We start from the raw sequence: 21,873 nt of genomic DNA, 5'->3' as shown, positions 1-21,873 counted from the left end.
CCTGCCTGCCTGCCTGCCTTCCCTCCCTCCCTCCTTTCTTCCTCCTTCCTTCTCTCTCTCTTTTCTTCCTTCCTCTCCTTCCATCTTTCTCTCACTCGGTCCTATGGAGGGGCTGGTCCTTGCCTGCCCTGCGCCACTTTTACATATGTCTGCGAGCGCTGCCGATAGGAGAGAAGGAGGTTGAAGGACCAGGAGCATACTCCGTCCCGAGACGCCCCTTGCGCTGGGCAGGAGGTGGGCCTCGAGCAGGGCCCCGAGCGCCGACACTTGGGGGAGAGCTTCTCGCGCTCCGCGGCCTGCAGTTCGGAACGCAGCTTCCCTTCTCTGCAGGGGTTCCGCACAGCAGAGTGGCACGGAGCGGACCCCGACCCTCTCGCTTAGACCTGGCGCCCCTGCGGACCATAGGGCGACCGGTATGGTGGAGGCCGCGGTTCCCGCGGCGGGGGTGTAGCTCAGCGGTAGAGCGCGTGCTTAGCATGCACGAGGCCCCGGGTTCGATCCCCGGCACCTCCACGAGGGCCCGACCCTCACAGGAATTCCGCGGCCCTGGCCTCTCCGGACCCGGCCGCTTCAAGACCCTGACCTGAAGGCCGTACAAGGTCTCCTTCCCCCGGGGGCGCTTCCACGCCGGGCATGTGCGGACGGGTAGGGAAGAGCAGAGCCTGGAGAAGGGAAGTGAGAGTTTTCTTTATTACCACGAGAATAGCGCGAGAAAAAGGGAAGAAATCTAGTGGGTTTTGTCCGATAGCTTCTCATTCTTTTTTTAAAGCCTTTCCATTGCTCTTTTTCTTTCCCTTTCACAGTTGAGAATTTGATAGTAATTCGTTGCAGTTCCGAGGGCGTTGGTTCCTCCAACCCGGCTGCGTCCACACGGCGGTGATGGCACTTGACGTAGTCAAAAGAACACGCTATTCGCGTGTTGGTGGCCTGTCCGTCGTGGCGTCCAGGTCACCTCCTGGCTTGGTTGTGCCGAGGCAGCCAGGTCGGGGGGGAGTGGGGGCCACCGGGTTCCTGTGGGGGCCGGCGCCATCCCTGGGGTGGGAGGTGCGCGTGGAGGTGCTGGGGATCGAACCCAGGGCCTCGTGCATGCTAAGCACGCGCTCTACCACTGAGCTACACCCCCGTGCGGGGCCAAGGCCTCAGTCTCCACCGTACGGGCCACCGCTATTGTCTGCTGGGGCGCCAATATTTAAGCGAGAGGGTCGGGGTCCGCTCCGTGCAACTCTGCTGTTTCGGAAACCCTCCAGAGAAGAGACGTTGCGTTACTGTGCAATCGGGTTACAAAGGAATATGCGCAAAATTCAAGGAGATTTCCTGAGGGTAGCTTTTAATAATCTTCATGTACTGTGATTAAAGTCAATGGGAAGGATAATAACCTGATCTAGGGAGCCCTGCAATTATAGGGAACTCTCAGCAGTGAGGATTTGACTCCCTCTGCCAGACAAGGCTCCCGCCGGCTGCAGAGCTTGCTGATGGAACGGGAATAAGAAGGGGGGTGGAGGGGAGAATTGTAAAGGCGGGGCAGGGGCAGACACAAGTACTGTAAGAGCTGGGAGCCCTCCCCCCCGCCCCCCCCCGGCCTCCTGGGTTTGCAGCTGCAGTCCTCCAAACCCTGCCTCTGTGGTCACACCAGTCTCCCTGTGTGTCTGTCCTACAAGGACACCAATCATACTGGATTAGGACCCACCCTCATGGCCTCATCTGGACTTGATTACATCTGCAAAGACCCTATTTCCAAACAAAGTGACATTCTGAGGTTCCAGGAAGCCCATGAATTTGGAGGGAGGGGCACCATCAACTCAGCACAACCACCCTATAACATAAGATGTATTAATTACAGTTCTCCTTATGTCTCGGAATTTGAGTAACAGGATACCAAAAGGGGAGTGTACCTTAGGACAAAAAGAAATATCACCAAAAGATGGCTTAATGGGATTTTGTATTTTCTTTATATGGAAGTTAAATATGATTTAAAGAGGCGTGTGAGGGTGCCAAATAAGCCGCAATATTATTTAAGAAACGGGGCTGACCTTCATCAAACCTTACCTGATATTAAAACAGAACAAAACAAAACCCCCCAAAAACCCCTTTTTTAGCATAAGCATTGGAGGGAGACAGAGAATGAAAGTACAGAAAAGTTTATTTTTTTATTTTTTTTAAGATTTTATTTATTTATTTGAGAGAGAGAATGAGAGATAGCACAAGAGGGAAGAGGGTCAGAGGGAGAAGCAGACTCCCTGCTGAGCAGGGAGCCCGATGCGGGACTCGATCCCAGCACTCCAGGATCATGACCTGAGCCGAAGGCAGTCGCTTAACCAACTGAGCCACGCAGGCGCCCTTTTATTTTTTTTTTTTAAAGATTTTATGAAAGTACAGAAAAGTTTAGAGAGAGTGTTGCCGAAGCCCAAGTTCAGCTGCCCGTCTCTTGAAAGACCAGTACTCAAGAGTTTTGACGGGAAAGAAATAGGAGCTTTCAGAGGCCGGGCCCCTGGGGAGAAAAGGCATACTCTTGTCCAAAAGCCAATTCTAAGGCTTCTGCCTGGTCCAGGAATTTTTAAAGAAATTTAATCAGTTAAGGGGGTGCATTGGTCTATGACAGTTCTTGATGACAATGGTGCTAGCTACAGACATCATTGTGGTGCTCGAGGTTCTGCAAGAGGGTTTGGTTCCTTGGTGCCCGGGATGGTGCAGGACAGCCTGGTGACGGCTAGGAGGGCTCCGTTCTTTCCAGGAAAGAATGCACTATCTATACATATACAGAGAAAGGTTTAAGTTCATCAGTCACAGGCGCTAAGGGTGCTTGCTAAAACTTAAAGACTACTAGATTGGCAGGAGGGGCTAAGGCGGCTTCATGGGGAGCAGGAGTGAAAAAAAAGAGAGAGATGAAGGAAGAGGAAAAGGAGCAGTAAATGAAAGAGGAAGGAAAGGGAGAACTTCCCAATATAAATGGGAAATTTCTTTACCATTGAAGGAGGTAACGGCAATCAGATTTAGAAGAAGCCAGATGATACCGATGAAGCTCTAGAGGAGGAAGATCGAAACCTCAACAGTACTTAAATGATCCTAGCACTTTGGAGATTTGAAGCCATAATTCCTCAGTCCTTAAAGGAGAATTATAAATCTAGACCAAAGAAATTACTAGTGATTATTTTTTTGAAAAAAAAATATTATGCAGTCACTGTTTCCCTTCAAGAAGAATAAAAAAAACAGTAGCCGTGCACATTATCTTCCATTCATTTTGTTAGAGTGGGCGGTCAGTGAGGCTCTAACGGGATGCCCGGAGGCCAGCAAGGAGGCGGCCGTGGCCGGCTGCGGGGAAGGTCAGAGGTCCGTCCTGGCAGCATCCACGAGAAGCTGAGAAGCTGGATCCCACCAGACAGGCCCACGAGGGCGGCACCACGACAGGAAACCCCCGGTCAAATAACGAAGAAAACCCCCAAACCCTGCTTCCAAGAAGTCCCCACCCCAAATAATGAATATTCCGCCTCCTAGTGAACAACTGTCAATAAAAGAAACCCAACCCTCAGGGTGCACAGCTCTCGCTCTCGCTCTCGCTCTCGCTCTCTGGCTGCCTGCTCTCAGGTCTGAAGATTGTACTTTTCACTTTAATAAACTTTCCCTCTTGTGTCGCTTGTCCTCTGTGCTGCGTGTCTGTCCTTGAATTCCTTCTCGTGACACAACCAAGAACCTTAGGTGACTCTTTTGGGTCTGGCTGCGTGGAGGACCCAGGACAGGGCAGGGAGGCAGGTGTGCTCCCCAGTTCACCTGGCAACAATTTAATCAAAGTCATGTATCTGCTCTTTATTATGAAACAATTATTGGGTTAATCACTTGACTCAGAGTGAATGAAGTAGTGCCCGACCTGAAGGAGTTGGGAGTACATAAGGTCAGAAGGCAAATACATCAAACCCCGCAAGACTTCCTGGTAACCACCTACTATTTGGTCTTACCAGCTGTAGCCATTTCATAAGACACAACACTGAGGGAAACAAGACAATTGGAAATAGGAGATGCTTCTTATTTTGTATGTGTTGGTGTTGAGGTGCTTCTCAATTTTGCAAGGAGATATTTCTTGGGCTTTATTGGTTGCAGGTGGAGCAGGCAAGGCCTGGTACAGCAAATAAAGCCAGAAGTTAACCGCAGACAGATAATACTTGGACTCAGGGGTATGGACGAGAGAGAGACTGGTTGAAACTGGTTTATACCACAAGAGAAAGAAACTGTAGAGAAGAAGTGAAAATTCCATCTTGGGACTTCGCTGGAAGTGGCTGGAAAATGAGATAAAAAGAGGATTTAGGCCAGTGAGAGGATCTGGGAGAGGACTGGACACACAGGCAAGGTTCTAGGGGCAGGAATGGTGTCATACAGTCTAGAATTAGTATTATCCTTTCTTTATGTCGGTGCAAAAAAGGGATCTAGCTTAGAGGTTATACATATAGTGAGCTTAACACAATGGACTTTCTTTTCATAACAAGTTTTTGTGGGTTTTCTTGTAAGCAAGCTCCATACCAAACACAGGGCTTGAACTCATGATGCTTTATTTTTTTTTTTTAAAGATTTTATTCATGAGAGACAGAGGGGGGGGCAGAGGGAGAAGCGGGCTCCCAAGGAGCAGGGAGCCCGATGTGGAACTCAATCCCAGGACCCTGGGATCATGACCTGAGCTGCAGGCAGATGCTTAACCATCTGAGCCACCCAGGCGCCCTGGCCTTTGCTTTAAAAAGTTAGGCTTTCAAAGACCCACAGAAAATAGGCGAAATGTATATATGTTGCAGGATGCTGCAAGAAACTGCCATTGTCAGGGGTGTGGTTCAATGGGAGGCCGTGTTTCTTGCATGTGTGAAAGTTCTGGGTTCAGTTCCTGGTGGATCTAGGGCTGCTCTGTCTTCCCATGACTCCAGTAATATAGCATTGTCTCCGTTCACCCCCTTCTTCTCACTATTTTCTGCTCCTTGACAACAGTGGACCGCCCCTACGCAATGGGACCACGTAAGAGAGAAATGAGTAACAAGTAGCCACTAGATTAACCAGCTTTTTCACCTGAGCTACCGTTCTGCAATATTACTGAAGGGAAAGGAAGATGGAAATGAGAAAAAGGAAGAAGAAGAAGAAGAAGAAGAAGAAGAAGAAGAAGAAGAAGCAGCAGCCCATGCCAAGAAATAGGCTGCCCACTTCTGAACGCCTTGTCCGCCCTTGTTCTCTACTGTAGTCTGTACGCCTCGTGGCACACTTTATCTCCTGGACCAGACATCTCCTCCCCAAACCCAGTCATCATTATTAGTGACCAAGGTGGGCATTATTGGCAGGAACCATGACACTTCTTTTCATTTTAGAGTCTATTACATCTAAGTAACAATTTATAGAAGTTTCAGAAGGCTCTAATCTCTGAGTCAGGAACTCTTATCCTGAGTTTTGCATTTTCATGAGGCTATGAAGAGGAGGGTCCTCGGAGGATGTGTAGTGGGAAGGGCTCTAAGTCACCCATTCATATAAGAAGGTAAGGAGGTTTTAGGGTGTTGTTCCAATTTTAGTTGTGAGCTCTTAATCTGCTGGTTGGGAACTAGGTGTTTTATCGTTATTGTCTTAAACTACATTGTTAATTCATGTCCCAGGGTTCTCAATGCTAACACAAGGCCTAAAACCACATAATGGTGGCAGGAATTTTCTGTTTCTTGCTTCTAATTTAAAAACAAATTAACCGGCTTATCGGCTTATCGTTTGCCTGCTGACTCCAGCACAGGCCTCATTGTCTCCTCCATTTACCTGGAACTAGGAGTTGGAAGGCAGCACAGCACCTTCCCTTCCTCCCAGCCCTGCCTCCTTCTGCAGAGCGGAGCTTAATAGAACTTTGTTGTTTTGCCTTTTACTCTGCGGGGAGAGAAGCAGATGATGAGGAGAAAATAATGAATGTCAAAGGAAAAGTGATTCTGTCAATGCTGGTTGTCTCCACTGTTAATTGTTGTGTTTTGGGAATATATCCACAGCCCAGAAGGCTCTTTCTTGTGGATATATCACTCAAAAACCCCAGAAGTTGGTGACAGCAGAATTCAGAGGGCTGGTGGTTTCCAAGCTGGTTTAACAACGGGACCCGCATTTACCAAGAAGAGGAAGACATAGACGATGAAAATGAACAAGAAGAGGAAAACAACGAAGAGCTTCAGCTATCAGACTGGTTTAACCCACAGAAAAGTCCAGAGGTTCTGACAATGACCGGATGGAAGGTGCTGGTCGTGTGGGAAGGCACTTACAACAGGACCATCCTAGAAAATTACTATGCCAAACAGAAAATTACTGTGGGTTTGACGGTTTTTGCTGTTGGAAGATAGGAGAATGTTATAAGAGGACAGTTTCCATCTCCGTTCTGCTGAGGACCCCGAAGGGCTGAGAACAAAACAATAGTAGATACACTGAGCATTACTTGGAGGAGTTCTTACTATCTGCCGATAGGTACTTCATGGTTGGCCACAGAGTCATATTTTATATCATGGTGGACGGTGTCTCCAGGATGCCCTTGATAGAGCTGGGTCCTCTGCGTTCCTTCAAAGTGTTTGAGATCGAGCCTGAGAAGAGGTGGCAGGACATCAGCATGATGCGTATGAAGACCATTGGGGAGCACATTGTGGCCCACATCCGGCATGAAGTGGACTTCCTCTTCTGCATGGACGTGGACCAGGTCTTCCAAGATAGCTTTGGAGTGGAGACCCTGGGCCAGTCAGTGGCTCAGCTGCAGGCCTGGTGGTACAAGGCAGATCCCGATGAGTTTACCTATGAGAGACGGAAGGAGTCTGCAGCCTACATTCCATTTGGCCAGGGGGATTTTTATTACCACGCAGCCATTTTTGGAGGAACACCCACTCAGGTCCTAAACATCACCCAGGAGTGCTTCAAGGGAATCCTTCAGGATAAGAAAAATGACATAGAAGCTGAGTGGCATGATGAAAGTCACCTAAACAAGTATTTCCTTCTCAACAAACCCACTAAAATCTTTATCCCCAGAATACTGCTGGGATTATCACATAGGCCTGCCTTCAGATATTAAGACTGTCAAGATATCTTGGCAGACAAAAGAGTATAATTTGGTTAGAAATAATATCTGACTTTAAACTATGCCAGTAGGTTTCCGAATTTGAGAGAGTATGATTCTGGCAGCTTTCTCAGAAGAGTAACACTTAACTTTTAAACAATACTAACAAAACACCAATACAGCAAATATTTGCTCTTCTTCCTTATAACTTCAAACCTTGCAGTATGGGAGAATGAACCTATGGTAATCAGATGTAAATTCCCAGTGATTTCTTATTTTTTTGGGTTTGGGGAAAATACTATCAACTGAACCAAAAATAAAAAATAAAAAATGTTGACACAGGCAAAGAAAAAGCCAGAAACACTCTGCACGTGCCAGATAACGTACTGGAGAAAAGAGTGCTAACCAAGTGTTTGGCAACAAGATCCAGTTGTGGGGGGTCATCCCCTTGACTTCATTGTCCTTGCTGAGTTGCTTGGCAGCACAACTCTGGAGTAAGGACACAGTCCCCCTTGGCAATCCTCGGATGGTTTCAGTAGCAGACTGCTTCAGGCCATTGGCTGTCCCATGTTCTATTCCCATCAGGAAAATGTCATTTGGCTTCTGTACAGAAGATTGGTGGAGATTCCCAGTGGACATCATGGTGGTGAAGGTTTGGAGTCCCAGGGAATGTGAATGAGCCGGTGGGGGCTCAGCATGGAGTGAAAACAAAAGACTGAAAGTGAGTTTGCCGTGAAGTGGCAGAGAGTGGGAAAAGAGGAGCCACCCCTGAGGGGCTCAGGGTACGGGGCTGGTGCTTAAACACAGCACGGATCCAGGTGCTGAGTGGGAGGCCATGTGGGCGATCTCCGGCCTCCTCACACCCACAACAACCAGCGCGGCGGGGGCTGGCATGGAAGATGCTTCTTGTTTTGCCCAAGTCACTTTTAGTCTGCCGGACTCTGCCACTTGTGTGTCTTCAGTTCTGTGGCCGGAGGAAGTGGATGGTGTCAGAGAAGGCAAAGGCCCATGGTGGACTGAAGAGGCTGGCTAGGAGTTCCACCTTCCAAACCTGCGCTTCATGACAATCAGTCGTCAACGTGTCCTGCGGCTGCCTGCTCTGACCCTCAGGGGCCCCCAGCCCATCATGCCCCAAAGTGGAGGGCTGACAATCCAGGAGTGGACCGGATTGGAAAAACCCTCTCGTTTTCCCCTGCCCCGTCTGCGCTAAAGCAGTGGAACAACCAGATATGGTGAATAAAATGGATAACTGATTTTATATCACAAGCAGAAGGGATGGCGATGGGAGATCCAGTCCTCATGACTGAACATCTTAACATACAGTTCCCTTCTCTAAGAGAAGCTCGGAAATCCTACATATTCTTTAAAGTTAAGCGATTCAGTGTCAAGGAAGTTGGAAGGCAACATCTACATAGGCAGGTATATTTATACTTTGCTTGTATTCCAGTTTGGGTCATTTTGTTTCCATTTTTAAGTGATGGATTTGAAGAGCCACTGCCCTGGCTCCACAATGGGCACAATGGGCTTACGTGATCCAAATGAAGCCCACATTTTTTCCTACCATTTCACTGTGTCTCCTACTCTTTAGTCCTTGCCAAAAAAATCTCACAACCCAGCAAAACCTAACCAAACCAACAAAAATCCTGAAGAAGTGGACTTCGTGAAAGAAAACGGAGACCACACGTCAGTTAGGATGCTGCCTCTCCAGGATTCAAATTTTCTGGGATCCATCCTGGAGTAGAGACAGTTGAGCATTTAAGTCCTACACCAAAGAAATGATCTATCTTAAAAGATTAGGGGAAAGGGTTGATGTTTACTTTTGAGGGAATCTTGATTTCTTTTTATTCATTTAAATTTAAATCCCAAGTGAACAAACTCAAGATCTCATGAGTAGTTATTCTTAAACATTAAAAAAAAACAATAATAAAATTCCTGATTCACAACTGAATAAATTATTTTCTCAGTAGAAAAAGAATTAAAAAAAATTAACCTAAAAAACAACAAAAACCTAGACAAATTCCTGTTCTTCCCTCTGTACTTACTAGGTCGATATAAGTCTGGGTAAGCTACCTGAAGATTTTCTTAGCTGAATCCCTAACTCCCCAGATCCAAACATGGCTCTAAATCCTGTGTCAATCTACTTTCAATCTACATTTTTCTTGTACTCTCAAATCTTTCTTTTTCATGTGTTCACCCATCTAAACCTTGTAAGAGTCTCTAAAATTGTCCTTCTGCCTACAGTGGGAGGATAGAATACAAAAACTGCTGGGTTGCCTACATTTGACCAATGGTTTTCTTACTCGATTGCAACTCTGGGTTTTCTCCCTCAGAGTCTTGACTTAGAAGCCAGTTGAGAAAATAGGAAGATGTATGGAAGGAAGTGCACACTATAAGAGAAAACCAGGTTTCAATTAGCCTCTAAGAATTAGAAATATGTAGGTGAGGGCGCCTGGGTGGCTCAGTCGTTAAGCGTCTGCCTTCGGCTCAGGTCATGGTCCCAGGGTCCTGGGATCGAGTCCCACATCGGGCTCCCTGCTCCATGGGAAGCCTGCTTCTCCCTCTCCTACTCCCCCTGCTTGTGTTCCTGCTCTTGCTATGTCTCGCTCTGTCAAATAAATAAATAAAATCTTAAAAAAAAAAAAAAGAAAGAAATATGTAGGTGAAAGGAAAGACTAGCTTTAACATGGAGCTTAAATTCTGAAATCTCACATTCAAAGACTAAACCATCACTGGCTGAGCTATGCTGCTTCATGGGCAAAGAAATCATAGAAATCTAATCAAGTGGATTTTTGCCTCATACTTTCTCTTTATTCCAGGTTTCCACACTGATTTTGCTCCCACTTATACCGGAGAAGTTCAAGCCTGAATCAAACACTCAACACTGCTCCCAACGCAACTACACACAGGGTTTCAGAAAAGTTGGCTTCCTGTGGTTCTTGTGGGAGCTACCCATAAGAGAGGCTCCTGCCTGGAGGGACCCGGGCCAGCCCACACATGTTCACCCTGTGTACCCAGCAGCCGGGCGCTGTCAAAGCCATGACAACTTTGGGCTAGACAAGTCCCATCTTCCTGTGGGACGAACGTCTCCCGCACCTTCTCTTTCTCTAGGAGAAAGGGGACCTTGTCCATTTTGTGTGTGTGTGTGTATGTGTGTGTTCAGAGGTTAGGGAGAAAGATACAGTGGACCACCTGTAAATTCGTCTCCTTTTGGTTGAAATTTTGCCAATAAATTAATCCAATCCAATCCAATCCAATCTCTGGGTGCTTGATTTTCCAGGCTAGTGGCTCCCAAACTGGTTGATTAACAGAATTACCTGGGAGACTTTAAAATCACAGACATTATTGACTGCTTCTCCTCTCGGTTTCAGCTCAGGTCATGATCTCAGGGTCATGGGATCAAGCCCCACTTGGAGCCCTGTGTTGAGCCCAGCCTGGGGCGTGGGGCATTGCACTCAGTAGGGAGTCTGCTGGAGATTCTCTCTCTGCCCTTCCCCCCACCCTGGCTTGAGCACTCTCTTTCTTCTTAAGACAAATAAATAAATCTTAAAAACAACAACAACAGGTTCCTGTGGGAGTTGACTGTCACACAAAATATTGGGCAAACTCAGGGCCACTCTTTGTGTCTTACGTGATGCAGGTGAGGACTTCTCTAGGCCTATGGAGGTTTTAAAAGGTTTTAGATTTTTGCAAAAGCTCTACAAAACCTGTTGTCCCAGCTCACATATTGCCTCTTTGAGCTTTCTTTATTTAGGGGAGAATTCTGTCCAAACAAGTCTCCATAATAAATTGTAGCTTTTCCTTCCTTTTCTCTTCCCCCTTTTTTGTGAGGGGTCTCCTGAACCCAGAGCCGAAGCATCCACTAACTGGGTCTACACCAGGGATGATGAGAGCGGTGATGGTAAAACACACTGTTCTTCGTTTATGACCAAGTTTTGTGATCAGTTCATTCCTCTTCTGTCAAATCTCCCCCAAATTAGCCTAAATTTTTAGATCAGCGCTCAGGTCACCCATCTTACCATGCTTCATTTCTCACCAACATTATTACTTTATTCCAACTTCTTTCTTTTCTCCCACATGGACCTAATTTCCCTGAGGTAACACACTGCTAATCTTCTATACAGCTGCACTATCTTATGGGTTATCAAAAATAAGAATAGCAAAATTAAAACCACCAAATCAATAAAATAGTACTTATTGTTTATTGTGCATATAATAATAGCTCGTGAACTGGGAGCTTTCACATTTAAGGCTGATAGGAAGCTCAGGGCATGACATCACAGGATGACTTATAATGTGAAAATGAGGAAGTTGTTTAATTTTTATAGTGATTGGTTATTGCAGTGGGGGGTTCCTGATGGTTGAGGATTGCTTGAAAGTGATTGTTTTACACCAAGTTTTAGGAAGATGACTTGTTTCTTTTACAATCATCAGAGGTGTTTATGAGAAATAACCTAAGTTTCACTTGTGTTCATGAAATAAGCTAGATTTAGTTTGGCTTATGTGGCTTAAATTGTTTTAAGGCAATTTTCCAGTCTAGTCTCTATTTTGTATTTAATTTTAACAGGGTCTCCCTTGCCTCGTAGTCATGACAGAAGTTGAAAAAAAAGGAAATTGGAGACAGAAGTGAAGATTCCAGCTGGGATTCTCCCTGGTGCAGAATTAGAACTGGTGCTCTGGTAGACTTTTGGTGAGCAGACCTTGGAGTGGGCTAGGCTGGGGGGCTTTTAGTGGCAGAAATGCTATTTGGTCAGATAGCCTTCTCTCGACATAGGTTTGAAAAAAGTTTCAGGCTAGAATTTTGTGAAATAGGCAAGTTAAATACACTAAGCCTTGTTCTACCAAGTGTTTGATCCTATAATAGTGCAGAAATAAGGGCAATCATCCGTTGTAGGGATTTACTGTAGTGTAGGGTCTATCCAGGTGTGCAGCTCCGTGGGAGAACAGAGGTTCAACATGTAGGAGAGTCCAGCTTTTTTCCTGGGTTCCTTCAATACACCCTTTCTCTTTCCCCTTCAAAGCTGTACACATCCAAGTTGCATCAGCACAAGAAAGACAAGAAGGAGTGAGACAGAAAGAAAGATCATGCTCACTTAGGATCTCTGGGAAGGAGAGGAGTAAGCATGTTATGGCCACATGAATAAGCTCCTGCTCCTTCCATGGGTTTCACAGTTCACCAAGGAACAGGAAAGAGAAAGAAAGAGCAGGGGCACCTGGCTGGCTCAGTTGGTGGAGCATGCAGCTCTTGATCTTGGAGTTGTGGGTTTGAGCCCCATGTGGGGTGTACAGATTACTTAAAAATAAAATCTTAAGAAAAAAAAAAGAAAGAGGAAAGGAGAGAAAAACAGGCCCTTGTGCAATGTTCATTAAATTTTCTTTTGTATTCTCAATTGAATGTGTGTGAAGGCTGAGGAACAGAAAACCTACCTACTGATTTTTCTCTTCCCTCATTTTCCTTACATATAAACACACACACAGAGAGACAGAGAGAGAGACAGAGAGAGAGAGAGAGAGATGTCAGTAGGCCAGATCAATCACCAAATGTGGCAGGATATCAATCCCAACTTCTGAGGGAGGGAGCAAGGGAAAGACCTTTCTCCAAGAATGCAGTGCTTTCTGAACAGAAAGTTGAGAAAACTATTAGTGTCCATGAAGTCAGAGGTGCAGTGGAAATAAGTCAGGAAAGCCATAGACTACAGGTCTACAAGTCCCAGATCCCCAGTTTGGAAGGTCCACAAAGACATCAAGGAATTCTTCTTCCCACAGTATGTCAGCTGACCGCAACCATCCTTCTGCATTCACTGTTTCCAGTAAATTTTTCAGAGGACTCAGGGACGAGAATCAGAACTGGGAGTCTTCCATTTTTCTTGCCTTCACTAGCAAATACTTAACGTTTTTAAATCTTTAAATGAAAATCTGCCCAAAATACGTTTGTCAATATTACACAAGGCTCTTGGATGAAAAAGAGCCTTAGGTTCTGAAGTCAGTGAGTAGATGTTCGGCGGACAAGCTAAGCTGAAAGCGAGCATTCCAGAGCAAATGGCTTTTCTTCTCTTTCCCAGGCCAGCCGTCTTACTTGCTCTGAGGGTCCAGGACGCCCCGAATTTTCCAACCCACCGATGGCTTCCCCTGGACGTGTCCAGGGCTGTGACTTCATTCTTTCAAATATCCACATCTATCGCGGGCTTTCTCGCTGTGTCGGCGGATTTCAGAGCGAAGGCAGTTTGCCTGCTTCGCTGGGTCCCCCAACCTTGCTCCGCGGCCCTGCGCCTGCCCTCGCCCCTGTTCATTCCTCCAGTCCGCGGGAAAAAGTCGCTTCATTTAAAGTGGAGAGAGTTTTGAAGTTGCTGTTGTTGTCTGTAAAACCTTTTGTGGACATAATCGTCAAGAGAGGGACAGAGAGGGAGAGTGGAACCAGGCCGAGGACCAGCGCGGAGTGTGCGACGCGACAGCCAGCAGGTGCCGAGTTCAACGGCTGGTTCACCCACCGAGGCCCGGCTGCCTGAGCCCGGAGGCGCGCCGATCCGCACCGTCACCGCTGCGGCCCGGGCGGGAGCCGTTCCTGGAGCTTTCGTGGCGGAGGCAAGTAGCTTTCCCCCAACACCGCTGGTGAGCGGACCCTGGAGCAGGTTACCCTAGTGGGGCGTCTTAGAACGAGAAAAGGCGCTATTCGGATTACAATCTAGTTACCCGGTGAAGCCTGTAAATACTACCCACTTTAGTAATTTCTTAAAAAAGAGTGACATTTAGTCCAGTAGATATTCTGCAGGCCAATTCTTATAGCTTGAAAAATGGGAAAATAGAAGTAGTATTTTACAAAGCAGGAAAACCAGAAGGAAGCCGGGGGGTGTAGCTCAGTGGTAGAGCGCGTGCTTCGCATGTACGAGGCCCCGGGTTCAATCCCCGGCACCTCCACTCTCCATTTTCTCCAGGATTAGGAAATCTTCTGGATTGCTTTTATTGTTCATGCATTTCTCCCGCTGGGGCTTACACCTCCCAGCACCCGCAGCTGCAAAAGGAAGACAAGAGGGAAGGGGCTCGAAAGAAGGAACCAAGCCCACCAGAATCTCCTCCTTCCGAAGCCACTCCAACCCGCACATTCTAAGTGGCTTTTATTGAGTCTATCCAGAAAGGGCAGGACAGAAACAGGACAGACCGAAGGAAAAAGGAAATCTACGCTCCCTCTCAGTGCCAGTTCTCTGTCAGCTGTGCTCATCGGGCCTGGGTGTCTGACGCGGGGAGGACCGCCGCCCCCCCAGGCCTTGGCGGTCTGGCCTTCCCTCCGCTCGCCCCGGGCCTCCCCGCTCGCAACCACCGCCAATCACGTCACGCGCGCAGCTGGGGTGCAGGGGGCGGATCCCAAACATTTTGGGGGAGAGATTGGGAAAACACCGGGCAACCGCAGCGCGAACGTTGAAAAGACAGTTGGAGGCTCTCAGCCCTCAGGAAAAGCTCGATTTGGGAAATTAGGCCGAAGGTCTTAAAGGCATTTCGTTCGACGCCGGATTTTGGCAGAGCGGTCGTTCTTGTAGATGGTAAATTGAGTCTCATTGGAGATTTCCACATGCCACGTGGTAGAAAACACCCAAATCTGTACACACACGTAGCTGAAATAAAATCGCAAGGGTTAGGGTTCCCTTCCACACGTCTTCCCTCGGCGCACTGAATTCTAGTTTCTTGGGTTGAAATAATTTGCCAGGTCCAAGACGGAGCAGCTGGTGCGGGTGGTGGGGGGGGTGCCATGTCAGCAAACCTAGACTTAGGTAACTTCCACGTCCCTGTGAATGACCCGCTTGACCAGACCTGGAGAGTATCCAGTCGTTCCCCAAATGCCCGGCCAGTTCTGGGCCTCCTGGCCCCAAATAAGGTTGATGTGGCCCCAGCCAATCAGCAATTTTCTATTTGTCACTTCCTTGTTCTTTATTCTTTCTCCTATAAAAGTTTCCTGCCTTCTACCCCATTTTGCAGTCCTCTGAGAGTGTCCACTTCATGAAGTGTTAAAGTTTGCATCACCTCAATTTTCTTCTGCAATCATTTTTAACGCTTGTTTTTAGAACTTTAAGGAAAGTCATAAAGTGGAATCCATGAATTAAGGCCACACCAAAGATCCCAGAGAGAGATGCAGCCCAAAGGGGCAGTGTGGTGGTGGGGGGGGAAGGGGGTTGTGGGGACTGGAGGAAGGGTAAGGGTAGATAGATGTGTGAGTTTTCTTGTGTTTCCTAAAACAAACACTGTCCTATAAAGGAGGAGCCAGTACAATTATAGAACTACTTTGTTTCTAAACATGATTCTACACTGTGTGGATGTATCAAAATGAGTTCTATTGTCATTTCCTTTTGGCTGCCAGTTTGTGTATCAAAGGTGTAGAAAATCTGTAAACGCTGAGCTTCAAGAGACAGAACAAGGTTTGCTTCATGTGTACACACAAAAGATCTCCCTTCTCAAAGGCAGTCGGGTCAGAAAGGGTGGGATTGGCCATTCACACAGGAAAATGGAAGACAGGACTCCAGACTCAGACTCAGGATGCCCTGTTTATACAGCAGGTGCCAGAACCACCTAAAGCACAGGTGTTCAAGGGGGCTGCTTTTAGACTCTCCCAGCTAAGAGCTACTTTTAGAAAGCAGTGGCTATTTCAGGGCAGATGCCAAGTAAACACTGCTTTTAAATTCCTTTTTGGGTGAATTAGCTGTTCTCTTGAATTTTCCTTGTGGTAACTCTTGGCAGAGAACAAAAGGCTGCACTTGATATTTTCCCTTCCAGGAGCACCAAAGTGTGTTTTTCCTCTTACACTTCCTATTCTCACTGGATTAAATATGAAGCTTCTACATGGCCTCAAGTATGACAGTGGGGCAGAACCATGAAAGAAAGTCTCAAAAGAGCACCGGGAGTCTGGCCACTGTAGTCTCCAAGGGATTCCATATGCTGGGCACTCTTCTCAGGCAAAGGAAATAGCTAGTACCGAGGGCGTCTAAACCTCATCTTTGGCCCCCACATGGCCGCAGGGGTCAAGTGGCCCTGAGCTTGGACCTCCAGATCTGACCTGGTCTGGTCAATCTCCGTGGTAGCATGGGTTTCCCACACCATCACCCCAGGGTCCCTGCTCCTGACTACCAGGGACCTGTCGGAAAATGCAGAGGAGTGGGCACAAAGGAAAAAACAAACAAACAAACAAAAAACATTCAAAAAGTTGTCTCTGAAAATCTAGGTCCAGATGGAAAGAGAAGACAGAAGATCTCAGCTACTAAAGGAAAAGGGGAAGGGTCTGCCACAATCACTGTTCTGGCACTCTTCCGACAGAATGAATTTGAAACGTCAACGAAGCACCTTCAGGAGGAGGATGACAACGTCTGCCAAGCACTGTCATCCCTGGGCGGAATTCTGCTGTGAGCTCGCATCCAGGACCTGGAATTTCACGTGGCTCTCAAAGAGAAGGCGGTATTATGATGTTGAAAGTGAGGGTACCGTGAGGGCCCAGAGAGACCCACCGGGACAGGAGAGTTGGGAATCGTTGGTTTGTTTTTCTGGAAAAAAAGGAAAGGCGGGCTTGAGACTGGTTTTGGACCCTGGGATTCGTCGTTTGTGCTTCAAGGATCTTCCTGCTCCTCTCAGCTTGCTCCGAGGTCCCGCTCCTCAGCTAATTCTCGGGAAAGCATTTCCATCCCAACCGGGACAAATCTCAGGACGGGGATGTGTACTTGTGGCTTCAAATTCCGACTTTCCCCCCAGCTTCCTCCTCCTCTGCATTCAAAGCCTTCTAAAGGGCCGCGAGGGTCTTGCGGCAGGATACAAGACAAGGGCCGTGCCGTGCGGCGGGGGGCGGCATTCCGGTCCCTCCCGGTCCCTCCCGAGGAGGGGGCGGCGCGGTGAGAATTCACGGAACCTGGCGGGACAGACGCGGCGACGGTGCGTGCCGCCAACCCGGGGCGGCCAGGGGCAGCGGCACCGTTCCCCGCGGAGGGTCTGTTCGGGCGGGACGGGAGCGGGGACGGAGGAGGGAGGACGCTCTCCTCTGACCCAGAACGGCTGTCGGAGGGAACTCCCCGGAGTCAGGAGCGCGCGAGGGCGCCGTGCGCGGAGCACCGCGTGTGCAGCCGGCTGCGCCGTGCGCCGGGAGCGCGGTTCCAACCAGGTGCGCCGTGCGCCGGGAGCGCGTCTGCAGCCAGCCCCGGGTCGCCGAGGGCCACGCTCTCCGCCTTCGGCCCCCTTGTGTGGTAGTCACGTGGGGATGCACAGAAATTTATACTACTGAGAAGCTCCCCAGATTGAAAATCTGGCGGGTCTGGGAAGCCCAGACCTCGAGAGCTGGGAACCCAGAACCTGGTAGTTTGGACCGCGTAATTGGGAAGGCCTCCCGTAGGAGGAGGCGGAAGGGGGGGTGGTGAGGCTTGGGTGGTTGGGGCGAGGGAGGAGGCCGGCTGGGGCTGCCGCCGGGTGAACTGGAGAGACCCTGGCCCAGGGGCCTCCACCCAGCCCGACCCGAAGATGTCGAGAAAGATTCTGAGTCTCAGGAGAAGGAATTTAAGGACAGACGCGCAGCACGGGTGATGAGCGACACAAGCGGGAAAGGTTTTTTTTTTTTTTTTTTTTGAGCAAAAGTACACTCTCGTGATGTGAGAGCAGATGAGAGAGACGCCGAGATGCGCCCCTGGGGGTTGGGTTTCTATCTTTTATTGACAGTTGCTAACTATATGGCGGAATATTTATTACTTGGGGCTGGAAGCGGGGTTTCCTCACTTGCTCAGGGCTTTCCCGTCGTGGCGCCGCCACCGTGGGCCTGTCCGGTGGGATCCGGCCCCTCGTGGGTGCTGCCAGCACAGGCCCCTGACCTTCCCCACAGCGGGCACGGCCGCCTCCTTGCGGGCCTCGGGGCATCCGTTAGAGCCTCAGTAACTGCCCACCGTGACACGGTTAGCAAAGTAGGGAGAAGAGGACTTGAATAGGGATCTGTAAACATGAAGAGGATTTGGGTAGATGGCAGGAAGGGCGTGTGCAGCTCTGCATCTTTTCTCTACATCCTCTAAGTACAAGGAAATACTGGAGTCCCCTGTATTTTAAGGGAGGTGAGACGAAAACTTTTGTCCCACGAGAAGACCCCACTCGTTTTTACCCAAACGGTGGGACTTGAGAGCGTCGTGGAGGCTCCTTCCAAACCTGAGCCCTTCGGAGCGCGCCCTGTGCTTGGGTTTTCGAGGGAAGCCCAATTGTTCCACCCCGGAGTCTGGTTGTGGTGGGAGCACTTCGTGAGGGTGGGAGCAGGGTCCGCCGGCTGCTTTGTTTGTTTGAGAGTATGAGTTGCGTGTGCAAGTGATTGCTGTCAACATACCCAGAAGGGCGGAAGAAAGTCAACAATAGCCTAATACACTTACCTTTACTGGGCTGTCAGAGAAAGCTAAATACATGAGCCCGGATAGCTCAGTTGGCAGAGCATCAGACTTTTAATCTGAGGGTCCAGGGTTCAAGTCCCTGTTCGGGCGTTGAGTTCACTCTTTTTTTTTCCTTCGTATATTCTCAGGTCCAAAAAAGCGTTAACGGTACTTCCCTCCCTGGTCAAGGGGGTTGGATCCTGGCACGGGGAGTGGGTAGTCTGTCTTTGCTTGTGTAAGAGGGAGGTGCCTTTTACCATATGAAAAGAATGTTCTCCGGCTTGTTGGAGGGTTACTCTGTTTCCTCCAGAAGGGGAGAGGAACTTGGATTTGAACCTGATTAATTTAAGATACCTACATGTTTAAGATGCAGTCTTGTGAAAATATTTGACAACCACAGCGATCCCTGAAAACTGCTATTGTAAGAATGATTCTAAGATTTTCTTTAAAAATTATTATTAATTGTGGGGTGCCAGGGTGGCTCAGTTGTTAAGCATCTGCCTTTGGCTCAGGTCATGATTCCAGGGTCCTGGGATCAAGCCCCACATCAGGAAGCCTGCTGTACTCCCTCTCCTACTCCCCCTGCTTGTGTTCCCTCTCTCTGTCAAATAAATAAATAAAATATTTTTAAAAAATTAAAGATTGTATTTATTTATTTGAGAGAGAGAATGAGAGATAAAAAGCATGAGAGGGAAGAGGTTCAGAGGGAGAAGCAGGCTCCCTGCTGAGCAGGGAGCCCGATGCGGGACTCGATCCCGGGACTCCAGGATCATGACCTGAGCCGAAGGCAGCCGCTTAACCAACTGAGCCACCCAGGTGCCCTTTTAAAAAAAAATTATTAATTATGTAGTTACAGGGGGGAGGGACAGTGCATAGAGTGAGAATTGAGAAGGGTTCATGGTGATTTGAAGATTGGGAACGCATTAATGGTATTCATGGAAAACCCTGTTGTGAGCTAGAGTGATCTTGGCTCTGGATTCATTCTAGATAGCATAATGCTTCTGGAACTTCCTTAGAAATCCCAGGAAGTGCCTAGAAATCGAGGCAAGGTTATTGCTATCTCCTCTTTGCCTTCCTGTGCCCATAAGAGACTCTTGCTCATGTTCGCAGAGGTCCCCTGCAGTCGATGGTGAACTTCTGAGGATCTTGTTTGTCTTCCGGGCTTGTCTCTCAGTTGTCTCATTGGGCTGCTAGACTCTGGGGAAGAGAGAGGCGTGAGCTGAGGGAGATGGGCTGTTTTAACTTGGCTCTGTGTCCTGGTGCAAAGCGCACCTAGGCTCATGCCCAGTGCTCCCGTTAAGTCATCACTCGGCACCTCGGCTGCAGCAGGCTGGTCCCCGAGTGGGCTGTTGTACATCCCTGATATGGAGGCTTCCTCTCCATTTACTTCCAGCTGTACCTCAAACATTTTCCCTGAATTTTTGTGGCAATGTCCAAACTTTCTTTGCCAATGTTACTGAAACATCTATTCAATGGAAGGCTGTGGGATTGACTCTTAAGTTACAGAATTTTTTGAGAAACTGAGGAACTCATTTCAATCAGAAGACAGAACACACCCGTGACCAAAATTCTTTATTCAGAAAATGCCCAAATGTGGGGCGCCTATGTGGCGCAGCCGGTGAAGTGTCCAACTCTTGGTTTCAGTTCAGGTCATCATCTCAGGGTCCTGGGCTCTGTGCTCAGTGTGCAGTCTGCTTGAGATTCTCTCTCTCCATCTCCTTCTGCCCTACCTGCTCATGCTGTCTCTCTCTAAAACAAATAAATAAAATCTTAAAAAAGAAAACCCCCAAACATAAAGTGTATGTCTAACCCATCTATGTCCTGAGGGAAAACAGAAGCCATTTGTGCCTTTTTGGAAGGGGTCCAGGCCCATTGAAGGCATTCAAATATTTGTTTAATGATGTTCCTGCTTTCCCTTAGGATCTTTGACTGACAAATCCCCACTATGACAGCACAGGTCAATTGTCAGAAGTTAAATCAAGTAACTTTTTTCTTTTCTGGAATTTGGAGGAAAGAAGTACCAGAAAGAACAGAATAATCATGAGGGACTGAGGTAGAGGAATACAAGGCCTTTTCAGTTAGGACACGTGGTCATCCTGTGCCAGAATGTTCTCACTTCCCTTTTGTAAGGGGGAGTGGAAGAAGAACTCTCTGTTACTTGCCGGTCCAATCCAGTTTTCTCAGGGATCCCTTATAATACACCAATACCAAAGGGAAGACGTAAAACTTTTTTTTAAAAGATTTTTTAAAATTTACTTGACAGAGAGAGACACAGCGCGAGAGGGAACACAAGCAGGGGGAGAGGGAGAGGGAGAAGCAGGCTTCCTGCGGAGCAGGGAGCCCGATGCAGGGCTCCATCCCAGGACCCTGGCATCATGACCTGAGCCGAAGGCAGACGCTTAACGACTGAGCCACCCAGGCGCCCCTTCTGTATACATTTTTAAACCACCATGACAGGCAGTGATCAATTAGAAGGAAATATAGGGGAAATAGATATTTGTAATTATGATAAAAGTATAAACTAATAATAAGTTAAACTAAAAGTACATCAGTTATATAAAGAATGCAACATCTTTTTTGGAGGGTGGGGAGGGACAGAGAGAATCTTAAGCAGGCTCCACGCCCAGTGTGGAGCTGGTTGTGGGCTCCATCCCAGGACCCTGAGATCATGACCTGAGCTGAAATCAAGAGTCAGACGCCTAACTGACTGAGCCACCCAGGTGCCCCCAAAAGCAACATTATCTTAACGAGGGGCTTATATATCTATCTTAGTGCATGGAGAGAATATCCCGTTCTGAGGTCAGAATGCTTAGTATTTTCAAATATCAGTTCTCCCCGTATTAGCCTATAAATCAAAAATTCCTTCCTCAAAATTCAGATGTAATTAGTTTGAATATTGAAAAAAATGTCAGAATGGTAAGGGATGGTTTGCCTTAGTAGATATTAAACATATTATAAATCTAGAATAATTAAACCAAAATGGAAATGAATCAGGAATAGACAGAAAGATCAGTGATATTGCTGAAAGTATATGGGACTAAATATACATAAACTCTTACTTTAAAATAAAAAATAAGGGGTGCCGGGGAGGGTCTCCCTGCTCACTGGGGAGCCTGCTTCTCCCTCTGTCCCTCCCCATGAGCTGCTCATGCTCTCTCTCAAATAAATAAAATCTTAAAAAAAGCAAAATGAAAAATAAGACATATACACTGGAATTGATTAACCTGGGTTCAGATCCCAGCTCTGCCTTTTACTAGTCATATGGATTTGGAGGGAATATTTAGTCTCTCACTTTCTGGGCAATTAAATGAGGATAATAATAGTGTCTACTGCATAAGATCTTTATGAAGTTTAAATAAGTTAACACAAGGATAAAATAATAAAAAGATTGCAAACCCAGAGCCCAATGATCCCCAGTGGAGTCTATGGATAGATTTCAGGGGCTTAAGAACTTGGATGGGAAAAAATTACAAATTTATATTTACTTAC

General features: G+C 47.6%; 4 non-coding genes across 4 annotated transcripts; 3 read left to right on the top strand and 1 right to left on the bottom strand.

Annotated features, from left to right (window-relative positions):
- Positions 1-441: 441 nt before the first annotated feature.
- On the top strand, positions 442-513 carry TRNAA-AGC (transfer RNA alanine (anticodon AGC)). The gene has a single exon. It is a non-coding gene; the product is annotated as a tRNA-Ala (tRNA).
- A 538-nt stretch (positions 514-1,051) lies between these two features.
- TRNAA-AGC (transfer RNA alanine (anticodon AGC)) lies at positions 1,052-1,123 on the bottom strand. Its single transcript has one exon. It is a non-coding gene; the product is annotated as a tRNA-Ala (tRNA).
- A 12,741-nt stretch (positions 1,124-13,864) lies between these two features.
- TRNAA-CGC (transfer RNA alanine (anticodon CGC)) lies at positions 13,865-13,936 on the top strand. The gene has a single exon. It is a non-coding gene; the product is annotated as a tRNA-Ala (tRNA).
- Positions 13,937-18,422: 4,486 nt separating this feature from the next.
- Positions 18,423-18,495, top strand: TRNAK-UUU (transfer RNA lysine (anticodon UUU)). Its single transcript has one exon. It is a non-coding gene; the product is annotated as a tRNA-Lys (tRNA).
- Positions 18,496-21,873: the final 3,378 nt, after the last annotated feature.

Source organism: Callorhinus ursinus, unplaced genomic scaffold, assembly GCF_003265705.2.
Source record: "Callorhinus ursinus isolate GAN/ISIS: 27379988/994484 unplaced genomic scaffold, GSC_fseal_2.0 scaffold109, whole genome shotgun sequence".
Lineage (NCBI taxonomy): Eukaryota > Metazoa > Chordata > Mammalia > Carnivora > Otariidae > Callorhinus > Callorhinus ursinus.
This window is presented reverse-complemented; position numbering and strand designations above follow the sequence as displayed.